Source organism: Sorex fumeus, unplaced genomic scaffold, assembly GCF_029834395.1.
Source record: "Sorex fumeus unplaced genomic scaffold, SorFum_2.1 ptg000098l, whole genome shotgun sequence".
NCBI classification, from domain to species: Eukaryota; Metazoa; Chordata; class Mammalia; order Eulipotyphla; family Soricidae; genus Sorex; species Sorex fumeus.
In genome coordinates this window covers 1790071-1805172 of record NW_026606155.1, presented here as the reverse complement: position 1 = coordinate 1805172, position 15102 = coordinate 1790071, and the positions used below count along the sequence as shown (strand labels likewise).

The 15102-nt window shown below is 58.0% G+C and overlaps 1 protein-coding gene across 1 annotated transcript in view; it reads right to left on the bottom strand.

Moving 5' to 3' along the window:
- The window catches only part of ASB2 (ankyrin repeat and SOCS box containing 2), a 39994-nt gene extending 25765 nt beyond the window's left edge, over nt 1–14229 (bottom strand). The window contains exon 1 of the mRNA XM_056134009.1: nt 13936–14229. The gene's annotated coding sequence lies outside the window, so the exon portion shown is untranslated. The remainder of the gene's footprint in view (nt 1–13935) is intronic.
- Nucleotides 14230–15102: the final 873 nt, after the last annotated feature.

The window sequence follows — 15102 nt, the reverse complement described above, 5'->3', positions numbered from 1 at the left end:
ACTCAGGAATTACTCCCGGCGGTGCTCGGGGGACCATATGGGATGCCGGGAATCAAACCCAGGTCGGCTGCATGTAAGGCAAAAGCCCTACCACTATGCTATCACTCCAGCCCCCGGCACCCTGATTTTTAACTGACCAGCAGGCACATGATGGTACTGGAGCCCTTAGCTCTGTCTGAACACTGGACTCATGTGAGGTCTTTTAAAAACTATATCGGTTTGTTTGGTAATATTCACCCCCTGCGCCTAGACCCCTGCAGTTGCCCCAAAGGGTGACCTTGGGCTGCTGACTTGCTTGGCCTGGGCTGGTGTGCCCACCACAGCCGGAACAGAGCTGTCCCACTTCCTTGGACCCACTTCCCTTTCAACACGCCTAGCGTGAGTGAAGCTCGCTGGCAGCCTGAGAAACCACACAGAGGAACCCCGAAACCAGAAGCTGAATAGCCTGACCTGGGCTGGCTCAGCCCACAAACCTCCGCTACGAGAAGCAACGTGGCCTCCATGCACGCAGGGTTCTTGCAGCTCCGGCGAACTGATATGCAAAGAGCAAGCAGGTGGCAAGCCCCGGGTTCAATCCCCAACACCACGCGAAAAACAAAACCCCAAACACATCCTGTTGCTCAGAGACGGACCACCCCTGAGCAAGGGGACATCTGATGTTTAATCACAGAACATAAGGGGGACACGCTGGGGGGTCTAAGATCCCAGTGCGGGGCAAGAGCGATAGCACAGCGGGTAGGGCGTTTGCCTTGCACGCGGCCAACCCGGGTTCGATTCCCAGCATCCCATAGGGTCCCCCGGGAACTGCCAGGAGTAATTCCTGAGTGCAGAGCCAGGAGTAACCCCTGTGCATTGCCTGGTGTGACCCCCCCACCAAAAAAAAAAAAACACTAAGATCCCTGTGCAATGCCACCAACCCCCGGGGATGGGGGCAAGGGGATGTGGCTCAAGTTAGTACAAGATGTACTGACAAGTGTCCAGAGAAGGGGGTGGCTGGAATGCTGCCCCTGTTAGCAGAAGGGCAGACAGGGGACCACTCTGGGAACTGATGACATCCGGGCATGGAGGGGTTTCAAAGAACCGGAGCTTTGCAGACTTTCCCCACGAAAACCTGAGTTCAATTCTCAGCACTGTATGGTCCCCAAGTACTACTAGGAGTGATCCCACAGCACCACACTTGGTGTGTCCCCCTCAAAAAAAAATAAAGAGATGAGAAGGAAACCAATGATGCTTGCTAAAGCTGATCACAGATATATCCTGGAACCCCAACATTGGGTTCCTAGCTCGCGCCTAGGCGAGTTGTATACACATGCTCATCAGAACGCAAGTTAAAGGACACTCGCAGAAACACCGTTAAATAGTCACGGAAATCCCACTGGAAATTGCAAATATCTGTCGGTATCGGCTGGACTCGCTCTCGGTGGCGCTGGGGTTGGGGAGAGGCAGCTCAGAAGAGAAGCATACACTTCGCATCCATCTGACCCTGGGATTTGGTCCCCAGCCTTGCACAGCCCCTCTGCACCCCAAACTCATATAGATGGCCCCCGGCACCTCCGGACCTGAGCACTGAGCCGAGTATTAGTATGAGTGGATCCCGGGCCCCTGAGCACTGCTTGGGAGCCCTCCCAGAAAAACAAACAATGCCCCGTGGCATCCCTATGGGATGGGCAGTCTGCAGGACGAAGTGACAGGCACCTGCTGCCCACGACAGCAGACGCCGAGCCAGCCACAGCTGGAAGGCACCAGAGAAGGACTCAGATTCTCAGAAGCCCCAGAATAGCACGGCTCTCTTGGGGCCTCTCCTGGGCAGGGACAAGGCACTGGCGGATGGATGGAGAGCCTGGCCTCCTGTATTTCTTTCATTCACTCTTTGTTTTAAGGTCACTCATGGTGACAGTGCTCAGGGATCACCGCTGGTTCTGTGCTCAGGGCTGACTCCTGGATCTGTGCTCAGGGCTGACTTCAGGCTCTGTGCTCAGGTCACTTCCGGCTCTATGCTCAGGGCTGACTCCTGGCTCTGTACTCAGGTCTCATTACTGGCTCTGTGCTCTGGGCTCACTCCTGGCTCTGTGCTCAGGGCTCATTACTGGCTCTGTGCTCTGGGCTCACTCCTGGCTCTGTGCTCAGGGCTCATTCCCAGGTCAGTGCTCAGGGTCACTCCCAGGTCAGTGCTCAGGGCTCACTCCTGACTATGCTCAGAGCTCACTCCTGGCTCTGTGCTTATGGATAACTCCTAGCTCTGTGCTCAGGTCTCACTACTGGTTCTGTGCTCTGGGCTCACTCCTGGCTCTGTGCTCAGGGCTCATTCCCAGGTCAGTGATCAGGGCTCACTCCTGACTATGCTCAGAGCTCACTTCTGGCTCTGTGCTTATGGATAACTCCTAGCTCTGTGCTCTGGGCTCACTCCTGGCTCTGTGCTCAGGGGTCACCCCTGGCTATGCTCAGGGGTCACTCCCAGCTCTGTGCTCAGGGCTCCCTCCTGACTGTGCTCAGGGCTGACATCTGGCAATGTCAGAGGACCATATGCAGGGCCAGAAATTCAACCCAAGCCAGCCACGTGCAAGGCGAGTCCCTCACTCTGTACAGTCTCTCCGGCCTCTGTCCTATACTTCCTGCCCTGACTGGTCACAGAGGTGACAGGCTCACCCGCAGGAGTCCCCGGGCAGCTCAGGGACGGGGCAACTCTGAGCGCATGACGGGGCGTGTCTGCTGGCAGAGTCAGACCCGAGAAACACTACTGAGTGGTCCTGACTCCACCAGGCCTCTGCTCTCAGGGCACATGGTCTGGGGATCTTTGCAGCCTCCTCAGGTAGTTGGGACCCGCCCTTTGGGAGAAGGACCACCATATGGCACCCCCACATTCCCTCCAGAGGAGCAGTTCAGGTGGGACCATCAGGGTGGAAGATTTGGCCAGGGGCTGAGCTGCCACTGACAATCTCTTGTTCAAACCTTGGTACTTTGGACCATGCCGACAGTGCTCTCGCAGACCTTCTGCCACTATCAAACACACCCGGCCACTGCAGCCCAGCTCCAAGGAGGCGGCCAAGGCCACCCAGCTCCCCAGCCTCTGCCAGGCTCAGTGCCCCCCCCCCCCCCACCTGCCTCCCTGGGGGAGTGTAGCACTGTAGCACTGTCCTCCAGTTGTTCATCGATTTGCTCGAGCAGGCACTAGTAATGTCTCCATTATGAGACTTGTTGTTACTGTGTTTGGCATATCGAATACGGCATAGGGAGCTTGCCAGGCTTTGCCATGCGGGAGAGATACTATCCATAGCTTGCCGGGCTCGCCGAGAGAGGTGGAGGAATTGAACTTGGGTCGGCTGGATCGGCCGTGTGCAAGGCAAATGTCCTACCTGCAGCTGGGGGGAGTGCGTGAAGGCTGAACTCTACTGTGGAGCCCAGCCCATGCTGGGTCGGCCTCCGAGACCTGCTGCGAAACCGGTATGAAGACCCTTCTGGTGTGAGACCCTCCTGGTGTGAGCCTGGCCACTCGGTGGCTGCTATTGCAGTGACCGTCATTGGTGGGAGAGAATGAAGGGGCAGAGATGCTAGCCTCTATATCGCAAACCACAATGCCCCAAAGTAGAGAGAGAATATGGGAGAAATTGTCAGCCAGGGAGGCAGGGAGAGGGCTGGAAAGGGGAGGGTAATACTGGGGACATTGGTGTTGGAGACTGTGCACTGGTGGAGGGATGGGTGTTCCATCATTGTATGACTGGAACTCAAACATGAAAGTTTTGTAACTGCATTTCATGGTGATTCAATTAAAAAAAAATAAAAAGTGCAGGAGCTGGAGAGATAGCACAGTGGGTAGGGCATTGCTTTGTACGTGGTTGACCCAGGTTCGATTCCCAGCATCCCATATGGTCCCCTGAGCACCGCCAAGAGTAACTCCTGAGTGCAGAGTCAGGTGTAACCCTTGTGCATCGCTGGGTGTGACCCCCCAAAAAAGTAAAACAAACAAAATAAAAAGTGCAGAGAAGAGTCATTCAAAGAGGTTTGAGTTAGTCATGGGAAATGAATCCTTGTCCCGTGGCTGGAAAGAACTCCGCAGGGAGCAAAGGGCGGACTGCACCCCCGTCCACTCTCCCCAGCCCTCCCACTATGACCCCAGGAGAGAATTGGGGCCAGTGTCCACCTTTTATTTTTTTAATATTTTATTTTATTTTTGGTTTTGGGGGGGCCACACCCGGCAATGCTCAGGAGTCACTCCTGACTCTGCACTCAGAAATCAGTCCTGGCGGTGCTCAGGGGACCCCTTTGGGGTGCTGGGGATCGAATTTGGGTCAGCCACATGCAAGGAAAACAGTTCTATCACTCCAACCCCATTCTCCACCTTTCTCCCATCTAGAATAGCTGATCCTTCAAGAAATCACTCTGAGCTCAGATACACATTAAAAATAATAATACTGTAACCTCATGGTGTTTCACTAAAATAATAATAATAATAATAATAAACTTCAGTCAGAGCATTAGAAAATACTGGGGGCTGGAACGATAGCACAGTGGGGAGGGCATTTGCCTTGCACGCAGCCAACCCAGGTTCGATTCCCAGCATCCCATATGGTCCCCTGAGTACCGCCAGGAGTAACTTCTGAGTGCAGAGCCAGGAGTAACCCCTGTGCATCACCAGGAGTGACCCAAAAAGCAAAAGAAGAAGAAGAAGAAGAAGAAGAAGAAGAAGAAGAAGAAGAAGAAGAAGAAGAAGAAGAAGAAGAAGAAGAAGAAGAAGAAGAAGAAGAAGAAGAAGAAGAAGAAGAAGAAGAAGAAGAAGAAGAAGAAAATACTAATGAGCACTGAGTGCAAATGCTTTGGCCCTGCTGGGTCGGTGAGACCCTCGTGTCATCCCCTCACTGAGAAGAGCCTGTTTGTGACCTGCTGGCTTGAGGGAGGGCAGGAACCAGAGCAGTGAAGCTGAATGTTCTCTCTGTGCTGACTTCTTCCTCCAGGCAGCCCTCAGCTTCAGACTCTGAACAATTAAGCTCTCTCCCCCATCCCAGGCTGATTCTTTCTCAGCCAACAAATCTTAACACAGCGTCTCAGGCCTGGTGCTTGAATTGTCTATTTTCCTATAATTACACATGGTATGTACTAAAGAAGTGAGATCACTGTCACTGTCACTGTTCTCCCGTTGTTCATCGATTTGCTTGAGCGGGCCCAGTAACGTCTCCATCGTGAGACTTGTTGCTACTGTATTTGGCATATTGAATACGTCACGGGTAGCTTGCCAGGCTTTGCCACGCGGTTGAGATACTCTCGGTAGCTTGCCGGGCTCTCCGAGAGGGGCGGAGGAATCGAACCCGGCTCGGCTGGGCCGGCTGCGTGCAAAGCCAACGTCCTACTGCTGTGCTATCGCTCCAGCCCAGAAGTGAGATAAATAAAATAATTTTTGTAACTTAAAAACAAACAAACAAACAAACAGGCCCATCCCAGCCCCCAGGGCCTGGTTTCGTCCCTTACCCCAACAAACATGACCCATAGACTGATACTGCTCAAGGCTGCCTGCCCACTCAGCCTGGCCAGGGCTGAGTAAGGCCACCGCTGTATAGGTGCACTAACCACTCTGCTTCCCATGAGAGGACAGGAAGGAGCTTTACGGCTCAGAATCATGTGGGGCTGGCTTGGGGGAACCGGTTTGCTGTTGGGGCCCGTGCGTGTATTTACATGCTTCTTTATGTGGCTGCATCTATTTATTTATGCATCACTCATTTGTCATGCAAAAAGCCCAGGACTGGGGCTGGAGCGATAGCACATGAGTAGGGCGTTTGCCTTGCATGTGGCCAACCCGGGTTTGATTCCCAGCATCCCATAGGGTCCCCTGAGCACCGCCAGGAGTAATTCCTGAGTGGAGTAATGCCTGAGCATCGCCAGGTGTGACCCAAAAAAAGAAAAAAGCAAAAATAAAAAACAAAGAAGGAAGGAAGGAAGGAAGGGAGAAAGAAAGAAAGAAAGAAAGAAAGAAAGAAAGAAAGAAAGAAAGAAAGAAAGAGCGAGCAAAAAATCTCAGGACAAGGAATCTTAGAGGCCTGAGTTCCCAACACTGCTCAGCCATGGGCACCCCACCCCGACCCCATGCCTAAGGCCCACACAGGTCTGGGTGCACCAAGGTTGGCCTTGGGGTAAGGAGTGGGAGTGAGAGACGACCCCCCTGGTGTCCCCAGCTGCCTCTGACCCCAACCGGGCACCCCTGGCAGGGTCTGTGCTCAGGGCAGCTAAGCCAACCGGAAGTGCTGGTGGCCCCGGGAATCTGGTCCCAGAACAGCTGGCGGGAAGGACGCTGGGCTAACGCCAGGAAATACACATGCCTCTGCGGGCAGCATTTGGGCCAAGGCCGGCCCCGCCTCAGTTTCCCCTTGTAGGAGAGTCGGGTTGGAAGGTTTCCCAGCCCTCATCTAGTTCCACATCTGTGAATGTTTGCTTCGGCCACCCCGCCGGATGTCCAACCCTGTCCTGGGAATACCCGGGCCACCTCGCCAGGCAGAGTGTACAGACGCGGGGGTGGTGGCCTCCCTGAGCAGGGTGGGGGTGGGACAGCCCAGCAGGGTTCGGGCTGCCGCCAGGTGGGAGCCATAACACAGGCTGAGAGTCTGGGGGTTCTGGGCCCGTCGGGCTGGGGTGGGGGTGTCTGGCCGCTTCCTGGTCTCAGTTTCTCCCAGGGTGGTACTGCTTGCCTGTTTCTGAGTCCTCTGCCTGGGCCTGGGCCACCTTCTGCGCCTGTCCTGGCGCGAGGCCAGCAGTGCCGGGTCCCCAGGGAGGCTGCCTGGGACAGAAAATAGCTCTTTCCCAGGAAAAGCAGGGGACAGATGGGGGGGGGGGGGGAGGCAGGGGGTGGGGGCGCCGCTCCAGGGCAGCCCCTAGGTCCCTTCTCCTTCCCATTTACAGCACCCCAAATGTCAACTCGGGGACCTCCCCCTTCCTGGATGGCATCTAGGAAGCGGGAGCAGCAGTAGCTGAGGCAGGGGTCCGAGTAAGCACATGAAGTTCTGAGCCCGGAGCCTGGTCCAGTTGCAGCCGTAGAGGCTGCGTTGGGCCTCAGTTTCCACCTCTGAGAAATGGGTCCCCACAGCCGAAAGGTAGCCTGTTTCCTTCCCCTAACACAGATACACAGATATAAGTTCTCTGACCATTAGGCCCTCCCCCAGGGACCTGGTCCCCGGGGTGGGGTGGGGTCTCTGTGTAGCTGTCTGGGGGTGCAGTGCAAGGCATGGTTTTCTGGGTGTCTGATGGTGGTGGTGGGAGGGTGGGAACAGGAAGGAGGACAGCCTTCCCCACTGGCCACACTCCCTCCCTCTCCAGGGACTGGAGCACAGAGGAAGGTCCTGGACAGGCCTTTCCTGTCCTTGGGCCCTGTGTGCCCACCCTGTCATCTTTCGCAGACATGCCTCCTCCACCAGGAAGGCCCCCTGGGCCCAGGGCTAGAGATTGCGGAGCTTGGCCCCGGGCTCCCTCGCATGAGATCGCTGCTTTGGGCCTGTCTCCCTCCTGAGGAGCAGGACTGTGTCCTGGTCGTGTCCTCACCCTGGACGCCACCCAGCTGGGCACAGCAGCTGCTGAGTCAGGGACAGTCCCCGCCCTGGGCAACCGTCCCCCTGGCAAGCAGCAGTGTTTCGGGGTCTGAGCCCTGCTGCTGAGGGACCCTCGGCACCCAGAGCCTCACCGTGGCCCCCCGTGACAGTGGGAGACAATAAGCAGCCCCCCGGGGGCGTGGCCGGGGGAACACGTGACTGCAAGAGGGGGACAGGCTTGACTGAGGGCTGGAGAGATCCCCAGACCCAGGAGACCCCTCAGACCCCCCTCCCAGGGCTGCAGCCCCCAGAACAGCTGGGAAGGGCCGGGGGGGGGGGGGCGCGCTCCACAGGAGTGAGCTGCCTCACAACAGCAGCACGACATCAGCAAATATGACAACAGAAAATACAACAACAGTCAATACAACAACAGCAAACACAAACAAAACTGTCCTCCCGTTGTTCATCGATTTTCTCGAGCGGGCCCAGTAACGTCTCCATTGGAGACTTTGTTGTCACTGTGTTTGGCATATCGAATACGTCACGGGGAGCTTGCCAGGCTCTGCCTTGCGGGCGAGATACTCTCGGTGGCTTGCCGGGCTCTCCGAGAGGGGCGGAGGAATCGAACCCAGCTCGGCTGGGCTGGCTGCATACAAGGCAAATGCCCTACCCGCTGTGCCATAGCTCCAGCCCACAACAGCAGCAAACACAACAGCACCAAGTACAGCAGCCAATGCAACCGTCAATACAACAAGAGCAAATACAACAACAGTCAATGCAACAGCAGCAGCAAATCCAACAGCAGCTCAGCGACCCGCCAGTGGGGCTAGAGGAAGCTGGGGCAGTGGCCAGGTGAGGCTACCCTGGCAGCCCTGGCTGTTTGGGCCGAGGGCGCCCCCTACTGGGTGCTGGGTCATGCTCTGCCTCTGAGTTCCAGACCCCCCTTGCCCACCTCCTGCCAGCCAGTCCCGCCTCGCCCCCTACCCTAGGGGTGACTGTGCACCCCAGAGACCCCGGCAGGGACATTGGTGTCTGCTCTGTGAGCACATCAGGAAGAGCTACCTTAGCAAGGCCAGGGACACCCGCACCTCTCAGGGTGGGTCCCTCTGAGCACTTTCAGGGGAGTCAAGGTCCCACTGAGCATGTGTGAAGAGAGCCAGGATCCTTCTGAGTGTGGGTGAGGGGAGTTGGGTCCCTCTGAGCACTGTGAGGGTGTTGAACCCCCTCTGAGTACTGTGGGAGGAGTCAGCCCCCTAAGAACTGGTCAGAGGAGTTGAACCCCTCTGAGCACTGTGAGGGGTATTGAGTCCTTTTGAGGGCTGTGAGGTGAGTTGGGCCCCTCGGAGCACTGTGAGGGGAGTTGAGTTCCTCTGATCACTGTGAGGTGAGTTGGCCCCCCTCTGAGCACTGTGAGGGGAGTTGGGTCCCTCTGAGCACTGTGAGGTGAGTTGGCCCTTTGCTGAGCACTGTGAGGGGAGTTGGGTCCCTCTGAGCAATGTGAGGGAGTTGACCTCCTCTGAGCACTGTGGGGGGAATTGGTCTCTCTGAGAACTGGTCAGAGGAGTTGGACCACTCTGAACACCATGAGGGGAGTTGAGTCCTTTTGAGCACTGTGAGGTGAGTTGGGCCCCTCTGAGCACTGTGAGGGGAGTTGGGTCCCTCTGAGCACTGTGAGGGGAGTTGGGTTCCTCTGAGCACTGCGAGGGAGTTCAAACTGCTCCAGACACTGACCAGGACCCCGAGTCCACTATCCCACAGCTGCCCTAGCTCTTCCCCTCGGGCACCTGCCTGCCGCCCGTGATTCGGCCTTACCCAGCTGACGCCCAGGCCACCACCATCATCACCCATTCCGCCTGCCTCCTCTGGACCAACGTCCTGACCCTCTGTCTGTCTGTCTGCTACCCTGCCCAGCACCCATCCTCTGGGATCTGTTTGTCCGCCTCTATCAGCTCTATCTGCCCCCTAGCAGCTTCTTGACCTTCCAGAAAAATCCACAGGTCTCTCCTGGATCTTAACTCGAGGTAGCCCCAGGCCTGGTTCTCTGGCCCATTGCCCTGGGGGCTCCCCACGGCCCCTGGGGCCCCGTCCCCATGCCTCGTGTCAGAGCTCATCTTTCTGGCCGGCTGCTCCCCGGGATATCTGAGGGGACGTGCCCAGCTGGACGGCTCGTGGCCATGAGCACAATCCTGCACTGTCCACCTGCAGCGTGAGTGAGTGGTGCCCGCGGGTCCCTCCTGGTCCCTGGCTGACCCTCGCAGCCCTCTTGGGCTTCTCAAAACCCCGAAGAAGCAGGCACATCCCTTCAACAGATGGGGAAACCGAGGCCCAGACTGTCAGGGCCGAGCCCGGCAATGAAAATGAAGGGTGGCTGCCGTGGGTTCTGGAAGATCCGATTCCCGGTAACGGTGAGCTCGAGGCTGGAGGGATAGTACAGTGGGTAGAGCTCTTGCCTCGCACACAGCCGACCCGGGTTTTTTCCTCGGCTTCCCAACGGTCCTCCAAATACCACCAGGAGTGATCCCTGAATGTAGAGTAAGACTTGAGTATCACCGGGTGTGCCACCCCCAAAAACCCAAAATAACAATAATAACGGTGAGCTCATCTTGGGATGAAGCTGGAGCGATAGCACAGCGGGTAGGGCGTCTGCCTTGCACGCAGCCAACATGGCCGACCCGAGTTCGATTCCTCCGCCCCTCTCGGAGAGCCCGGCAAGCTACCGAGAGTATTCGATATGCCAAACACAGTAACAACAAAGTCTCCAATGGAGACGTTACTGGGCCCGCTCGAGCAAATCGACGATCAACGGGAGGGCCTTTCCTTTTACTTACTTTACTTACATCTTGGGAGGCCAGGGGAGTGGACAGGCCATCTCGCCATCCCCCACCCCCACCGATGCCTTGGTCCGGGGCACTCCACAGGCCTCGGACACTAGAGCTTGAAACTCAGTGCGGGTTCTAAACACCCCTAAGTTTCCCTCCGAGCCCCTCTAAAACTTTTGGTCTGGTTCCAGCTACCAGTTTCCCTGGGCTCCAACGTCGGGCCAGGGGCCTGTCTAGGACCTCAGCTCTCCCCAGAGCACAGACTCTCCTCCAGTTGTTGGGGAGAACCAAGGCCGAAAATGGGGAGGAACTAACTGCCGGGTGTACTGTCCTGTCCAAAGTGGGCTCGGCTCTGACCCCACCATGCACGCGGCCTCTGTGACCCCCCCGGGGGCCTCAGGCTTCACCTCATCCCCCCCAAACCCAGCCTTGCCCACTGTCATTTCTCTATTTACGCATGGACCGGCCACCCCCAAAAGGGCAGGAGAGAGCTGAGAGTTGGAGATGGAGCGAGAGAAACCCCCTTCCTGTTTATAGTGGAAAATATTCGGCTCCGGGAGAAGCCAAGGTTGGCACTGGCCACAGCCCCCGAGGTGACGCGGTGCCAGGGCACTGGCCAGGAAGGCAGCCTCTGGGGCCCAGGGCCTTCCAGTTCTCAGGGCTCTGGATGCCGCGCCTCCCCCAGTCCCCCGCGTGGAGGGCTCAACCCCGACCCACCTGGCACCCCCACACCCCCTGTCCCCTCAGAGCGGTTGGGACGGCTGTGGGGCTGGACGCAGGACTCAGGGAGCACTGTGCCTTGGACTCAGGGAGCACCGCGCCTTGGGCTCAGGGAGCACCGCGCCTTGGGCTCAGGGAGCACTGTGTCTTGGGCTCAGGGAATACCACATCTTGGACTCAGGGAGCACCAGCACCGCGCCTTGGGTTCAGGGAGCACCGTGCCTTGGGCTCAGGGAGTAGCGCACCTTGGGCTCAGGGAGCACCAGGCCTTGGGCTCAAGGAGCACTGTGCCATGGTGCCACCGATGAAGCCTGCATCTGGCCCTCGGCGGCCCCAGCGCCTACCGGAGCACTGAGAACAAGGACCCTCGCAGGGACCCTGCATGGCAGAAGGTTCCAGAAATGGATCTAGGGGAGGGGTTTCAGGAGGGGCAGGAGTTCTCGTGCAGATCTAGCCAACGTCAGCTGGGACCGTCCCCCCTCTTTTGTTTTCCCTCTGGTTTGGGGCCACACCCGGCTGTGCTCAGGGCTTACTCCTGGCTCTGGGCTCAGGGGTCATTTCCGGAAGGACCAGGGAACCCGGTGGGGCACAGAGGATCAAACCGGGATTGGCCACTGCAAGGCAGGCGCCCTCTGCTCCGTGCTCTCACTCCAGCCCTGCAGCTCTCTCCGTGCTGAGCTCTGCCCTACCTCTCTCCTCCTCCCCCTCCCGTCCCTTCCTCCTGAGTCTCTTTCTTTACACCTCAGGCCACATTGACATCCCACCATTTCCCCCAACATCTCCCTCCACCACAAAGCTGCCAGCAACGTCCTTCGTAGCTGTGAGTTTCCGTTAATCCACACACAGAGCACACAGTGACCATCACTGCCTCCAGGAAGCCCTCCCCTCTGCGGCCAGAAATGGAAGGCTGTGGGGGCAGGTCTGGAGATATTTTGGTGCCCCTTTAGGAAAGATACTCCTGGAGCGAGCCTGTCCACCATATACGGGCACCTCATGAGGCCTCGGCTATTCCAGGGACACGGGTCTGTTTACCGATGTCTGGGTTCCCTGGGGAACATCCAGAGCCTGTGGCATTGCGGGGAGCACTGGAAGCTGAGAAGCCAAGAGGCCAGGGCTGGAGCCCTGACTCCCAACACTTAACCTCTGGGACCTCAGTTTGCACATCTGGAAAATGGGGACAGCCACCGCCCCAACTCACGACCAGAGTCGGGGAGATGGATTCTTACGCGTCCTGAGCTCCCACCCCATGCTCACGGAGAAGGGGAGATCTGTACAGACTGGGGTTGGGCAGCAGAGGAGTGCCAGCCCCAGGACGGGGGGTGGTGGGGGACGGGAGGGAGAGGCATCTCGGTTCCCACCGGCATGCATGCCCTATCCTGTTTGCGCAAGATTGAACGATTCCGAGTCGCCCGGGGCCAGGCGGGGTGCAGGCCAGCTGGGGAAAGAGGCTGTAAACAGCCTGCACAGCTGTCAGAGTCCGTCCAGCACGCTGGGCAAGCCTGAGGCATCTCCCTGGGCCTCTGAGGGACGGACGCGGCAGGATACTGGCCCCTTGAGCCCCTGCCCCAGCTCGGAGCACTGCAGCAAGGTGCACTCAGCTGCCTGAATCAGGGGCTACTGCCGCCTCAGCCCAGTCTCGGCTCCCGCATATCTCCCAGTTGGAAGGAAACATCTCAGGTGCGCCGGCCCCTCTTCCAGGGCCACTCAGAGCCGGAATTCCCAGGTGTGACTTCAAGTCAAGGTGCATCACCTCTCCTTGGCTCCAAATCGAGCGTGGACAGGGATCTGTCTTCACGTCTCGCCTGAAGGGTCTTGCACGGCCCCAAGCTGCCCCTCCTGCCTTCACCCCCCATCTCCACCTTCAAAGCCAGAACCCTAAGCATTTTGCACCAGACACCCCAAAACTAATCTGCTTTCATCCAAACTGTTCTCCACCAGGACACCCCACCAGTCTTTCCAAAAGCCGTCTCGTCCTGCAAGCATCTTCATGTTCACACACACACACACACAGTGCACACACCACACACAATGCACACACGCACCCACACATAGGCACACATAGTGCACACACACGCACACACAATGCACACACAATGCACATGTGCACACAGAATGCGCACACAATGCACACACACGCATACACAACGCACACACATATGCACACATAATGCACACACACACTAAATGCACACACACGCACCCACATATACACAATGCACACACAATGCACAAGCCCCCACACACACTCACACACAATGCACACACGTGCACATACAATGCACGTGTATGCATGACGCACCCACACGCACACACACATCTGCTTGCATACACACACACACGCACGAAGTGTTTGCACCCCTTAGTGCCTACACAGCAATCCCCCTCCTTCACCCAGCGTCACAGTGCTGGTCTGCAGGCTCGGTTTCCTCCTCAAAACCCCGAGCAGAGACGGGCATAGTTCGGGCACCTTGGCTGCTCCGGTCCCTCCGCAGGACCCTGCACACACGAGCACTCCATCCGTGCCCCCTGACACCCAGGCCCCCGTCCAGGAAAATAAACCCCGCTCTCCACTTGACCTGCCAGCACTTTTGAAAGTCACCATGTGACATCGGTGCTGCTGGACCAACAACAGGATCGCTGATAAGCTCCTTCTCGGGCCGTTTCTACCAGCACAGGGCAGAGGTGTCATCAGGGCAGCCACCCAGCGGGGTGATGAGCTCTTACCACACCACCAGCTTCCGATCAAAGCTGGGGTCCCCAAGTCGGAAAGGAAAAGCCTCCAGCACGCTTCAAGAGCCAAGAGGGCGCGGGAGCGTGGCTGCAGAGGGCTCCGAGCACTGCAGCTGCGCCCAGCCCAGCGTCTCTGCGGGCTGCAAGCGTCGTTGCATTACCTGTCAGGCTCTGCGACCCGGCGGGAAGTCGGGGGTCATGGGAAGGATTTGCTGGCGAGGGTCTCAGCTCAGAACGTGCCCCCTGAGCTCTCCTTCCGCCCTGGCCCTGGGCTTCTGGTGGCTCTGCCCGGCCGTTCTGAACAGCTCTCCTTGGAAGCAGGGAGTTTATTTCGGGCCCGCCGCATGACCAATGGTGGCGGGCCAGGCTATAAGATGTTCTGCATCTCAGATTTCCTGTGTGAAGACAGCCCAGAGGGCGCTGCCTGGTGTCCCTCCGGGGGCCCGTCGATTCCCCACTCGCTTCACGGAGCATCCCCGAGCCGGGCCCTCACGTGACGCGCTCGGCTGTGATCCTTGACACGGAGGCCATATATGGATATGTTTCTGGACTCCCCCAGGAGGGCGTGCGCGAGAGGCGTGAGATGCAGAAGGACCGAAAGACAGGGGGAGACGGACGGGGGCGGGCAGGGAAGGGGAAGGAATGAGGGACAGTGGGGAAGGAGGCTGCAGGGAGAGAAGAAACGGGATGGAGCGAGAGATTTGCAGAGAAAGGAGGGAAAGGAGGAGAGAGGACGGGGGTGGCGGGGGAGAAGAGGGAAGGGGAGGGGCGGGAGAGCCTTGGTGAGCTAAGAGGTGAAAAGAGCGAGACGATGAAGCAGGGGAGAGGGGATGGGGTAGCCAGGGAGGGGTGGGGAAGGAAGGTGGCAAAGAAAGAAGGGCTCTCGGGGCAGGGAAGGGAGGGACCACCCAGCGAAGGGAGGAGAGGGAAGGCCCCAGGGGAAAGCCTCAGAGAGGACTCTGAGCACGTACCCGGGGCAGGGTCAGACTTCGGAGGTCCCAGGAACCTGGGGACGCTGAAGCTGCAGAGGACAGAAGACAGACGGGCACACAGGTGGGCAAACAGATGGACGGACAGACAGACAGGTGGCCAAACAGCCGGCAGCTGTGCCCAGGGCAGAGGCTCGAAGCCCAGGGCTGGGAAGAGCCTCCCTGAGTCTGGATGGGAGCAGATGGTCCCAGACGTCAGACTTGGGTGACAGGGAAGTTGGTCCTCGCAGTCATGTGCAGGGAGCAGACAAGAGGCAGTGGCCCACCCCCACTCCCCAGCCTGCAGAGGGGTGCGGGGTGCAGCTCTCCGGGGCTCCAAGGAGAAATGAATTTCTGTAT